We start from the raw sequence: 12,541 nt of genomic DNA, 5'->3' as shown, positions 1-12,541 counted from the left end.
GTAAAATAAAGCTACACAAACAGTCGACAACATTTCCCAGGAAACAAAGGCAGAAAATAGGAAATACATCATGTCACAATGAAGAAGAAAGACAGAGAACGAGAGAGACCGAGACAGAGAGAGGGAGACATAGACACAAAGAGAGAGAGAGGGAGAGAGAGAGAGACATGGACAGAGAGAGAGAGAGAGGCTAGAGAGCGACACACACAGAGAGAGAGGCGAGAGAGAAAGGAGAGAGAGAGAGAGAGAGAGAGAGAGAGAGAGAGAGAGAGAGAGAGAGAGAGAGAGAGAGAGAGAGAGAGAGAGAGAGAGAGAGAGAGAGAGAGAGAGACCGGATCCAGGGAAGGGGGTGGCTCTGGTTGTGTGATGCAGAATAATTTCCTGTGGTCCATTACTGAGAACAATGGCCCTCCATAGACATTGCAGCTGCTATGCTGGGAGTCATCTCCCTGGCAGAAGCCTTCCCGATTCACAATTGAATTTGGAGAAATCTTTCTCCATCTTCACATCCACTCCAAAGTTTTGTTATAAAAGATTTTAAACTAGCAGGTTAATAGAATCTGAGTCTGTGGCGTCAACATCTCTATTGTATTCTGTTCCGGTCTTCCAACCTTGACAGTATATATACTGTATATATATATATGTATTAATTCAAAGCCCATGTGTTTATTTGAAAGGAAGAAGAGTCATTCATTCTAAAAGTTGATTATGGCCAAACTATTTCGTCCATGGACGCCTGGTGTTCACAGAGACGTGATGCAATACAGAACGCGCCAAGGCATGCACCCCCAAACGCACACACCCCCGTCCTTACCGCTCGCATCATCAGGCCCGTTTGGCTAATTAATGAGAACAAATGAACGGGAACATTAAAGATGGAGCAGGAACGACTGAGAGCCGTGCACGTTCCTCACAAGGACGAACAGTGTGGGGAGACTGGAGTGTTTCAAACCAGATCAGTCTCCGATATCAGAGCGGGTGACGGATGGGCCTTCCACCGCACTCCACGGTGATTGATCAGAAGACGGTCGTTACCGGTGGTCCCTGATCCCCCCCTTAGCGCGCCCTGAACGCCCCGTAGCGCCTCAAGAAGAACACGTTAAAGACCTCTCTCCTCCCGGAGCCTGGAGCCGACTGTCTTGCAGCCTTATCTTGCCGCTCCGAACAATAATTAATGAACCACGTGTGTAAATCAGTACACCGTTAAACACTTAGTGTACACAGCGCAAGTTCATTTGTAAGAAGGGAAAGTAATTAATTTAGACAAGGTGTTTTTTTCTCTCTCTCTCGGTTTGTATGGACCGTGATGGGAACGCAAGAAAAAGAAAAGAAATGTGAGCCGTCAATTTGTCGTTCTCGGGAGGGCAATTATTCACTGGTAAATTCCCATAATTTAATCAAGCAGGGATTGTCTTGTGTCAAACAAAAGAAGCCAAGATCCATTATATTTACACACATGTGTTTCTCTTAAGTTGCCACAGTCAGTGTATGACATCCCCGTAGATCACCACATTGAAGCATTATAACGTTGAGCGAGAATCTGCCGCCAACCCCCAAACACACACACAAAAGATTGATGTGTTAATTTAACATTAGCCTCTAGCACCACAAAGACGATAAGCACCTGGCTTCTAAAAATACAAACTTTCTAATCTTCCAACCAAGAGAAAATCACATGAACCGAAATTACAGCAGCAACGGAGTCTCTCTCTCTCTCTCTCTCTCTCTCTCTCTCTCTCTCTCTCTCTCTCTCTCTCTCTCTCTCTCTCTCTCTCTCTCTCTCTCTCTCTCTCTCTCTCTCTCTCTCTCTGCCAGCAATCCAGCGTGTTGGGTGTATCGCCTCGCTTGCCACTGAAATATTGATATTCATATGGAAATGCTACCCTTTATTACCATAATAACATAAACAAATTGGGGATTTTATTTGGGGCCGGGGGAACAGTAGAGCGCCGCTCTCGGCAAGCAAGCGCGTCAACAGCTGTGCGTCTCGGCTCAGCGTGACGCTCGCTTTGTCACTCAAGGAGCCTGTGCAGCTGTGTGCGTCTGTGTGTGTGAGGATTACGTACGCACATGTAGTCCCGAGACCATGTATGCATTATGTGGCGTTTGTCAAAATGCTAAGCTAGGCGCTGTCATTTTGTTTCTTCTTCTTTATCGCTTTTTCCTCAACAGCAACGAGGCCGGTCTCTCGAAATTAAGAGTGAATATTTAACGGGGCGATTCCGTCTAGCTCGTTTGTTTCATTCTCAATGTTTTGAATTACATGTTAATCAGAATATTTTTGCGCGGTGGTATAAAAGGCCGCTGTTTTGAGCCTCGCTTTTGTACAAGGGAAGGATTTGCATTTATATAGCTACCGCTAACGCTCATCCAGCTTCCATCGTCTCCCAACGCAGGGGTGTGTGTGTGTGTGTGTGTGTGTGTGTGTGTGTGTGTGTGTGTGTGTGTGTGTGTGTATGCGCGCGCGTGTGTGTGTATATGCGCGCGCGCGCGCGTACGTGTGTGTGATGTAGCGATGACGGCGGTATCTCGCGCGATGACACATGAATCTGTTCCGTTCCATTCATATGGGAGATATTCAGTAAAGGTTAAATGCTTAAAAATAGAACGCACCAAAAAGGAAAAAAAAAGAACTAATCGAACAAACGTTGAGATAACGCCACCCTTCTCCTTCACATCCCCTCGTCATCCCCACCATCATTTTCATCTGCTGGGAGATTCTTTCTTTCTTCTCCGTTAATGGAGATGGTGTTCACCAAGTCGTTTGATCATTTCAGAGAGGGGGGGATCTTTCTAAGTAGATGAGTTAGAAAGGTGTGTGTGTGTGTGTGTGTGTGTGTGTGTGTGTGTGTGTGTGTGTGTGTGTGTGTGTGTGTGTGTGTGTGTGTCCACTCGGCCATGTCTAAGAGGATCTCGCGGGGCGTGACCGCACACCTGGGACACTTGATCGGGACGGGGGGGGGGGGGGGGGGGGTCAGGGAGATGGACGACTGCTGGGGACGACCGGCCTGATGGGCCCGTTAGGCCCGCACAAACACACACACTATTTCACGCACAACCACACACACACACACACACACACACACACGCACACACACTAATTCATTCTCTCACACACAATAATTCGTATGGACACACACACACACACACACACACACACACACACACACACACACACACGTACACACACGTATGGGGACACACACACACACACACTGACACACACACACACACACACACACACACCCACGTACACACACACACAGTAGATTGAAGGCAAATGACTTAATGATGACTGCCCAGAATAACTGCTCAGATGACTGCCCTCTAATGATGCGAGGGTCGAACTGTCCGCCTCCCCATGACAGCTCTGCACAAACAACGACCCATCACGGCCACTTTACAACAAAAGGGATTATAACTGCTCTGTCGTAAGCAACGACAAACGCAACAACCACGAAGACTGGAAGCCCTGCATGGTTTGGTGTTTTAGTGTTTTCAATGTCCCCATCAATACTCTGCTGGGGCTTATTCACCCAGAACGCGGTCTTGGTCAGCCTTGGTTCCAGTTCCCGTCACCCAGCTAGTGTTTAGAACCAAGATGGCCACCAGAGGTAATCAATTCATTGCTGGGCTCGGCAAGCAGCCTCCCACCCCCCCTTTTGTGACGAGAAGGGCGCTCTCTCTCTCTCTCTCTCTCTCTCTCTCTCTCTCTCTCTCTCTCTCTCTCTCTCTCTCTCTCTCTCTCTCTCTCTCTCTCTCTCTCTCTCTCTCTCTCTCTCTCTCTCTCTCTCTCTCTCTCTCTCTCTCTCTCTCTCTCTCTCTCTCTCTCTCACAGGTCCATGGCCAACACAAAACCCATGTGAGAGGATTTGAACATTCCTTTGTTGTACCATTACAACAAAACATGAGTGCACTTCTCAAAATAAACTATAAGCTTGAAAGTTTGTAATATAATTTGCTCTGGGTTCTCCTCTGCTTTGAAAGGCGCGACTATTGCACGACGATGAATGACAAATAAAATATCATTTATGGACTAAAACTCAAAGCGTCAACACACAATTTCCCTGATTGAAAACCTATTGAGAGTCAACAAACACGGTCTGTAATTGTGGTGGGTTTTGAGTCGGCTCATGGATCTCTCCCTCTCCCCCCTCTCTCTCTCTCTCTCTCTGATAATGGAAGGAGGGAGAGGGTGGTGCTGGGGAGGAGGGTGTTGGTGAGGGGGGGGTCCTACCCGGGGGGGGGGGGGGGGGATTGGGGAGGGGGAGGGGTCTGATGTGCTAATTAGTCTCACACCAGTGTCACATGCTCCATCGGACGGCAAAATGACCTGTTCAGTGGCATTAATTGCAATCTTTTTGTCTTATTTAAATGAAAACACACCCCAAGCTCCACAGACCCCGACGAGGCTGTTTTTGTTTTACTAGTTTTGCCGCCACTGTGCGTTTTATTATGCGAGGGAGCATGTATCGCAATTAACCGTAAAATTTAATTCTGCGAAGAAACACACGGTGCACATCAAAAATAATAAATTTAACAGCGGGAAGAGCTTATTGTATCCTGAAGGATTAAAAGAATGAAATGATTACAAATTGGCCAGGAAAAACTCATTTAACTAATACAATAATTTTTTACTTAATCCGTTAGGTTACTTGCAAACAAAGCACACTTCAGACTTTCCACCATTATATCATGCAAATGATGGCTTTCAGTTAATCCTATCTGCCGAGAGGCTATTGGCAGTCACACGACAAATTGTTGGAGCCCTCCTTCTGCTTCTTCCCTCCAAATCTCCGTGTTTGGACGTAGCGGCACACATAGACAGCACAGATCCCTACAGTGTGCTTGCCATCTTCCCAAAGACAAAAGAGTCTGACTCCTTATTCTCTCCAGAGTACCCTCAAACCCGGCTTTAGTGTCTGGGTCTCCCCCACTCCAACACTGTGGCTCAACACTAAATCGCTTCACTCTTCCTGGAAAGTGTGATGTTTGTGCTTTTGTGTTTTGGTTCCTCCCGACACTTTGAGCCCGATGGGAGACGACAACACTGAGAGGGCAGAGCAAAGTGGCCAGATTGTGCGAGATGTCGAGCACAGCCCCAGAGTTTTCGAGAGGAGACGCCGGAACGTTTCATTTGTCCCGACACAGAGATGGGGGGCCGAGGGGGGGGCTTGCCTCTGTGGTTTAGGAGCATGACGTTCGATTTACAGGACACGGTTACCAACACAAAGAGGGTCGTATTAGGCAGGGCCTCAACACCAAGCAGCTACTGGGGTTTGAGGAGGAGTACATGCATGCATACATAGATATATGCTGTACATTCATGCATACATACAGTGTGCATACAGACATACTGTACATTCATACAGCTTGCAAACATACATACATACAGTGTGCATTCATTCATACACACAAACATGCATACATCCATACATACACTGTGCATACATTCATTAACATATATGCATACATAAATACAAACGTATAAATAAAAACATAGATACACACATACACACATACATACATACATACATACATACACACACACACACTCAAATACATATGTACAGACATACATGCTGTACATTTATAGTATAGATACATACATGATGTTATGCACATTTGACCACATGGTTTAGTGAAAACCCTGTAACACAAACTTGTGGTGGGGGTGATTTTTTTCTGACGAAAGAGTGGGTTGAAGGTCTGACTGAATATCTGATTCTATTCATAGGGGAGAAAATAAGCCAGCCATTCCCAAACCTAGCATTACTCAGCATGTGCGCTCGTGTGTGGGGGCGCCGCTGCGTGTGCGTGTGGGTTTGTGTACGTGCACGCACGTAAACCCCTATGTAGGACTGCCGCTGTTCAAACAGCGAGAGCTTCCTGGGAGCTCCGCTGGACGGTCATCACTGTTGAAGGGTCCTCCTCTCGCCGTGCTAGCGCCGTAGCCGCGCGAGCCTATTGTAGCGCACACGCGCCGATTGCTAAACAGGGCGGTAATTGCCCGCCGCCCTGTCGGCGGATGATTAGCCGAGCCACAGCCAATCAGCACGTGAGGTACGAGGCGAGGCCATAAAAAAATAACTCGGGGCAGAAGTAATTGCGTGGTGTGAGAGCGTCGTTTTTGGGAATGAAAACATAAGACACACACAACTCTTTGACTAAAAGGTAATCAAACAGACCAGACATGTAAATCAGGCAAGGTCTTGTTTTTGTCAACGCGAGAGAGAGACAGAGAGACAGAGAGACAGAGAGAGAGAGAGACAGAGACAGAGACAGAGACAGAGAGAGAGACAGAGACAGAGACAGAGACAGAGACAGAGACAGAGAGAGGAGAGAGAGAGAGAGAGTGGAGAGAGAGACAGACAGAGACAGAGACAGAGACAGAGAGTTAAAACGGAAAGGTCGTTAGCAAAAGAGATAAAGGGGCTTTGACAAACAAAGTCAAACCCTGTTACTGTTCTCCTTTTGTCCGGTGGTCGGTGAGAGGTACTGCAGCTATATTCAGTCAAGACACACAGACGCACACACACTCACCCACCCCACTGTACACAGATGAAATACATTATACATTCTCGTGCGCTTGGCAGTCGGAGCTTGACATCGTCCCGGGGCAACGCGAGACGAGATATCCGAGCTGTATCGGATCCTCCGTGTACACAAAGTGCTCCGTTTGATTCGTCCTCGCCCGGTGCCTATTTCCTCCTCCACGAATGGGAAGGCACCCGTTTGTAAATATAAAAAGATAGGGGTGGGGCTCCACAGGGGAGTCTGTTATTGAGAAAAACGCTTGCATGTGTATCCCACCAGCTTGACATGCATGCAGTCACACACTGTGCACGCACAAACACACACACACACCAAGCACCCTTGTGTGCATTTTGCCCTCGGGTGGGGCAGCAAGTGCACAGCTGGCACATGGGACTATCCCACTTACTGTGATAAACACACACACACTTAGCAGGCATGTCTTGAAGCATACACACACACACACACACACACACACACTACACATGCCGAACACACACAAGCTAACTTGCTGGTGGCGTATGGTCACATGTTCAGGTCAGAACATGCTAGAACACGTGAGTGTGCACGACAACGAGCTCCGTTACATGTTCACTGTAGCATTACACGTGTGTGTGTGTGTGTGTGTGTGTGTGTGTGTGTGTGTGTGTGTGTGTGTGTGTGTCTGTGTGGGGTCCATATGCGGTAAGTAGGCGCCTATAAACCCATCCTGGGGGTGAACCATCGGAGCATGCTTCCTTCAGTACGAGACGACGCTGAAGGGGAACGGGCGACACCGAGGCATACGGTCGCATCAGCTGCTAAGTAGGGCTACTGATGTACAAAGAGTGTGTGTGTGTGTGTGTGTGTGTGTGTGTGTGTGTGTGTGTGTGTGTGTGTGTGTGTCTCTCTCCTATCCAATGCTAAATCCCTCCGACATACTGTGGGCCGTCCCTTGGTGTCTTGGGCGATGTGGTTCACCTCGATGTACTCAACGCGGTGCCGTGTAACTCAGGGGCCGTGAGCAATAAATGTTGTTCTCGGGCAGACGGCGGCAAGAGGATTATTGCTTATTGTCGGTTTCGCTTCTTTTATTTATGAACTTACAGCACAAGACAAGCTGTTCCCATGTAGGGAACGCGCAAACCTCGCCAAGTCGACAAGTTGAACCCGATTGCAGGCGTTAAATACAACAACGTATTTGTTACTTTGCCCGTCGTACCTTTATCGCAGCACACAATGTAACGCATTGTAAGTGGTTAGTTAGGAAAGAAAGTAAAGTTGGACAGATCTGAGTTTATTTTGTGTGAAACTGAGGTATTGATTGACGTTTCATTGACGTACCTCAGGAGCGAAGGTGGAACTTGTGTACGTACCTTCAGCATGACGGCAGTGACGCTGGGCAGCAGCAGCAGCCTCAGGCTTCACTTCCTGTTCCTCCTCGGCCAATCAGAGGGAGTGGTTGGTGCTGATCATGGGAGAACTAACAGACCTGTCCAGCAGATGCAAACACATATTTTTTCATAATTTTCTTGATGTCAGGATCATCACATTTGTGTTTAAATGGGAGTTCATAGTGTTGACTGTCAGATTTTGATTTGATTTATGTCTTGACTTCTCCTTCACAATCCATAACTTGAACAGGAAAATAAAGTGAATTATTTAACTCGACTCAGTCAGTTCATTCTCCTGCTCTCGCCTGCCCAGCTCCTGCTGTATTTATAGAGACGGCTGATTAATGGATTGACAACACCTGACGAAAACTCACCTGTCTTTCAATCACACCTCAATAGACATACCTCCTAGCTACAGACAGAACTGAAGTACCCACCACCACCTTTTATGTTTATACTTCCAACAAAAGTGTGCCTAAATGGTGCTTCTTCAGCTAATAAGTGCTAGCGCCCTGCTAACTTAAAGTGTAAGTGCTAGCTAGCTTGATATCCAGACATGTTACATTCACGCAAGCAATACTTCTGTGCTTTTTTCTGGTCTTCCTCCTCTTCCATCTGTTCCTTGGCATCCATTTGATAGGAGAATGTGTTGCATCAGAGAACGTTATCCTGGCTTACATAATGAGAGTGGAGGGTTAGGGGGCGGTGGGGGGGGGCTGGGGGGGCTGTGACGTCCCCCATTTGGTAATGGGTCACTGACTGAAACAGTGGTGGGTGGTGCAGATTTAGCCTGATTAGTGTGTGTTTAATCAGATCTGCATATATGATGACCAGCAGGTGTGACAGACGTACAGTCTGCCAACTGAGGCTCGAGGCCTGTTTATCATCCTGTTGGATCTTGGAGACTGGGTAAATAAATTGTGTTATCTGAAATAAAATCTGGTTTCCCCCCAAAAAAACTGAAGAAAAGATAAAACACCTGTTCCAGGAAGGAAATGCAAAGCAAATGAAATACTAAGACTCAAGACGTGCTGGCTAAATTTGATTTTAACATTTTGGATTCGATTTTTTAGTGTGCCGAACCAAAGCCCTCCCCCGGGCTCTGATTGGTCCTAGCATTTTAAACAAAGCCAGCCAATCATGATCCTCCTCTTGGTTCGATCTCCCTGGTGTCACCACGATCACCACCCCTCAGCAACCTATTAGGAGACAGAACAACTGTGGAAAGGAACCGCCCTCGTCCACAGACACCGCAAGTCAATCAAGCCTCTAGGAGCATTAAATATAATATAATGAAGATCAAAACAAAGCAACAATTCAACTTAGATAGCTGCTTATTCAGCAGCTTTCTCTTACAGGCCCCGCCCAGCTCCTCCAGCAAGCTGGGAAGTTAATTTAATCCGGAATGACCCCCAGAGCCTAACGCCTGATACACAATGGTTTCAAAAATAGTGTACATGGTTCGTACCGCACAGCTACTCAGTTTTATGTGCATCTCGATGCATGTGTTCAAATGTGGATATCCATAAGAAAAAACATTCTGAGGAAACCTTTACCACAGCTGGCTTGCGACATCGATGACGACACACACAATGAGAATAATTATTTACATTGACCGTAATAACCATGATCCTGAATGTGAGGGAAAATTATAGTGCAGATCAAACACCAGAGTGGTTTGTCATAGTGCTATCAAAATAAAAGTATAAACACGCTTTTATCTCAAATCTCTTTAAAAGGCCCCTCTCCATTTAGGCTAATGTGTGACGCAAATCCAGTTGGCAGAGACCCCTCCCTCTCCCCCTCCCCAAACACACACACACACACACACACACACACACACACACACACACACACACACACACACACACACACACACACACACACACACACACGTCTTCCCCCCTGGGTGTATGTGTCGACGTTTCGTTTGTTTGAGTTAGAAAGATGACAGAAGTCAGATTTAATTACAGGGTCCTGCCGTCATGGGAGAGATAAGGGGATAGACTGAGATGCAAAAAGCATACCAAATGAGCAGATCCTGCTGAAGCCGAAGCCCCCATCAGCGGCCAAGGCTGAAAGCTAAGAATGTCTATGTGCACGTGTGTGCGTGTGTGCATGCGTGTGCGTGTGTTTGTGTGTGTCTGCCAGCATGTGTTGTTATTATGTTTGAACACCTTGTTTCCATGTTACGAAATCTAGCATGTGTGTGTGTCAACAGACTCTCTGTAGGTATCCATGCATCTGTGTGTGCATGTATGTATGTGTGTTCTAGTGTGTGTTCATGTATGTATGTATGTGCCCGTGGGGGTCCGTGTGTGTAACACTATGCTTTCATTAGCGGGGATTCAAATAGGGGCAATTCCATTTCCCTGGATTTGCATGGCATCCAATCAGCAGCTCGGAGAGAGGCTCTGAAGTGTGTGTGTGCGCGTGTGTGTGTGTGTGTGTGTGTGTGTGTGTGTGTGTACGCATGCATGCACATGTGTGTGTACATATGTGTGTACATGTGTGCGCGTGCGTGTGTGTATGTGTGTGTGGCACTAGCCGGAGGCTATCTGCCCTTTGATTAGTGGTTACACATGCAGACTGTGCGCTCACTGCAGGCGACTACTCCTCTCCATTAAGGAGCCAAATGAGACAAGGGTCCACATCTCCCTCAGACAGTTGTTAAGGTCTCCTGTTGGGATCACATCAGCTTCACCAAAGGAGAAAAAATAATTTGAATGAGGAAGACTTCAAACGTGTCTCTGCTTTGATTATTCAGAATAGGCTCGAAAAAAACTGGAAGTGTCTCAATTACAATCCACCAACCGTTGTTGGATATCCCCAGAGAGACAGCTGTTAGGGGACACAGCCTCATGAGACCATCCTGATATTCAAGTTTGCATTTAGCAATGAATCTCAGGCCAGCCATAGCTGGTCAGCAAATATGGCCGCCCTTACATTGTTCAAAAGACTCGGATCATGGTGAACCTTGTTGTCTGGCTGAATGTCCGACTGGTAACAAAACAGCAGAGACAGAAGAGACGCTAGCTTTGGTTTCTCCCTCGCTACAGGGGCCCGCTGAGGTCAGTATCCCAGGAGGCGGTGGGGGTTGGGGGTGGGGGCGACAGAGGAGAGAAGATTACTATTAGCGCAACTCTATATTAGCCTTTAGCCCATTCAATGGTAGCCGACCCCCCACCGCCACAAACACCACAGCCACCTCCGACCTCAAGGATCATATTAACTGACTTCTGTTATCTTTGGATCACCTGGGATAGCCGAGGGATTCTGGCCGCAAGAGCGGTATGCAAGACCCTATATGATGAATGTATGGATATATATATATATATATATCTCACATGGATCGACTCAGGGATGTAATTACCATATAGATTGATGCAGGTGTTTTAAATAAAGGGGAAAGGTTAGGGCGCAGGCGAGGAGAGAGACGTAATGCAGGGGTGAGGTTCAGAGCTGTGCACTGGAACCCTCCGGAACCTCCACCTTAATGCGGTTTACCACTCGGCACTCGGCGTGTTCCACGACGACTACATGAAGACCGGAGTAGGGACGGGGGGTACGCTCAGCATGGGATGTGGGAACCTCAGCCTCTGCTCGGAGGGAGTTTCCCAAGCGACTGGCGTTGGTCAACAAAACACTGAGGAGCTCTGATGGCAACAGCCTCGAATCAACAGTCTCAGCGCCAAATACTTTGTCTCATCTTCCAGTCTCTCTCTCTCTCTCTCTCTCTCTCTCTCTCTCTCTCTCTCTCTCTCTCTCTCTCTCTCTCTCTCTCTCTCTCTCTCTCTCTCTCTCTCTCTCTCTCTCTCTCTCTCTCTCTCTCTCTCTCTCTCTCTCTCTCTCTCTCTCTCTCTCTCTCTCTCTCTCTCTCTCTCTCTCTCGGCTTCTTGAATTGCAAGCAGGCAGGGTTGTGTTGACTTCACAGAGACGGGATTGGAGAGTCTCTTTATATAGGTTCTCTATTCATGCTCGTGTTTTTGCCTGCGTCTCGGAAACATCTGTGGCTAACGGAAGCCATTTCCAGCCAAGCCGGTTCAGGCCCCTCCAAATTCCCCAAAAAACCGACGTGCCTGCCCACGTCCGTCCCCCCCTCCCCCCCCCCCTCCGAGAACAATATCCTCGACCGCATCCTCCCACAAAATGGCCGGGTCTTGGACAGCCCCTCTCTGTGGAGTCCCACTCTTGCCTTGCCCCTAATTACTTGGCTTATTTGGGCTCTGGACACTCATAACTACCTTCAGGCTGGGGTCCAAGACGCCTCCATCGAGCGGTCATCATCTGGCAAGGAGCGAATCTCCTCCTTCACCGGAGGAAACCGTTGAAAGATGCGTCACACAAAATAAAACGAAAACGGTTCAATAAATAAAGAAGGGAATCAAAAGGGATTCCCTCAGTCCAACAATGCCCAGACATTGTTGGACTGAGGCGTCTGCAGACGTGCCTGATTAAAAGAGGCAGCATGGGCATTAATTGGCCAGCTGATGTTAGGTTGTCAGCTGTAGCTGATGGCGCGTTATGCAGCTGGAGCAGAATGGAGAGGCGGGGAAGAGACGCAGTGTCTCTGTGCTCTCCATTTTGTCCGTTTACACCGAATGCACACTGTAATCTTAGCATCAGCTGTCACA

The sequence above is a fragment of the Gadus morhua genome, chromosome 19 (genome assembly GCF_902167405.1).
Source record: "Gadus morhua chromosome 19, gadMor3.0, whole genome shotgun sequence".
In the NCBI taxonomy this organism is placed as follows: domain Eukaryota; kingdom Metazoa; phylum Chordata; class Actinopteri; order Gadiformes; family Gadidae; genus Gadus; species Gadus morhua.
The sequence above is the reverse complement of the archived record's forward strand: the minus strand, read 5'-3'. Positions refer to the sequence as shown.